Genomic DNA, 1,951 nt, shown 5'->3' with positions numbered 1-1,951 from the left:
CCCTACAGCTCCTTGGGTACTTTCTCTAGCTCCTCCATTGGGGGCCCTGTGTTCCATCCAAGGGTTGACTGTAAGCATCCACTTCTGTGTTTGCCAGGCACTGGTATAGCCTCACAAGAGGCTGCTATATCAGGGTCCCTTCAGCAGAATCTTGCTGGCATGTGCATTAGTATCTGGGTTTGGTGGATGATGATGGGATGGATTCTGGATTGGGTTGGTTATGCATTTTTAAGTAGGATCTCAAACATAAGAGATTGCTTTCTGGTATAAAACACTCCTTGGACTTTCAACTTTTGAAAAAAAGGACTTAGAAATTATGGGAAATTTTGAAATTGGTTTGTGTTTTTCATTCTGTGATAATCATAATCCTATGAGAGAAATATAGGGCATATGCATGTTTAAAAATAAATATTTTGTCAAGAAGACAAGGCTAGAATTGAGTTGGTTAGCTTGATTGTCAGATGTATGGAATCCATGAGCACTGTAAGGTAGAGAGGAAGCCTCTAAGCATATCTGTGAGGGAGTTGCTGGAACTAGTGCACTCAAATGGGAAGAGCAACACTAAATGTTGACAGCACTTCTTCATGGGCTGGGCCATGGACAGCAAACGGGATAGTGTGGGCATGAGGAGTTCCAGGTCTCTGCTTCCTGACTACAGATGCAGTGTGACTGGTTGATACAAGCTCCTGTAACTGAGACTTCACTACACTACTGCAGGCACTGGACTCTCGAACTTGAGTCAAAACCAGTACTTCATTCCTTAAGTTGTCTTTGTCAGTTACTCTGACACAGCAATGGCAGAAGAAACTAAGACAGTTGTGATGGTCCGGCTAAGCAGTTTAGGGAATGTTTCCTTGCTTCAACTTTCTGGAAGAGTTTGTGAAGACTGACATCAATGTGCCATACAAGTGGAATCATTGCACAAAAGAACAAATGCTTTAAATTGTGATTAACAGAATTAAGCAGGTTTCCATCTTTGTTGCAGAAATTTACCCACTTAATGTTATGGTTAGAATATAAATGTCTAAATGTGTAGTAACTCTTCCCAGGACATTATTGTATCTAATATGTGCATACTTAATGTGCAATTAAAGATAAGAATATCAAATATGAAAAATTGAATATACCTTTGTACATTTCCCACTGTAATTAATGATTGATGATTAGTTCAATATGCTTATGAATTAAGGTGAATTATTCTAGTATTATTCGGTGTGGTACATATTTATTTCTTGAGTTTGGTATTAAGCTGTGATACCTATTACGTGAAATCATAAAGTGTGTCAAAATTATATTAAAGAAGATGTCTAGTGATTGGCTGTATCTCTTTCAGATATTTCATATAACATTTTAATAGATTTATGTTGAAAGTGGGTGTCTGTGTGTCTGTGTCTATAGGTCTGTGTGTCTGTACTACGGGCATGTGGGTATCAGATCTCCTCGAGGTAGTAGTACAGTCAGTTGTAGGGTACCCAAAATAAGCACTTTTCATAGCTCAACTATCTCTTCTGACCCCATCATTTTATTTTGCACTAGGTTTTCATCTATGATTATTTTATTTTAGAAACAATTAAAAAACTTCTCATCTCCTAAGTCTCACAAACAGTTTAGTCAGTAAATGGCTTGGCATGCATTAAGTTTGTTTCCCAGAATACAAAAATGTTGGGTGTAGTGGCACAAATCTAATGCCTGGCACTGGGGAAACAGGGACATGGGCATTCCTGGGGTTTGTTGGACAGTCTGCCTGGGGTTGATAACTCCCAATGGCCAGTGAGAAACTTACCTTACAAATAATTTTGATGGTTTCTGAAGAATGACACATGGATTCACTTCTGACCTCTAGATGCATGTTGTAAGCCTGAACACATGTGCACATGTGTGCACACACACACGCACACACAGAGACACACACACACACACAGACACACCCAGACACACACACACACACACA

Source organism: Mus pahari, chromosome 1 (assembly GCF_900095145.1).
Source record: "Mus pahari chromosome 1, PAHARI_EIJ_v1.1, whole genome shotgun sequence".
In the NCBI taxonomy this organism is placed as follows: domain Eukaryota; kingdom Metazoa; phylum Chordata; class Mammalia; order Rodentia; family Muridae; genus Mus; species Mus pahari.
The sequence above is the reverse complement of the archived record's forward strand: the minus strand, read 5'-3'. Positions refer to the sequence as shown.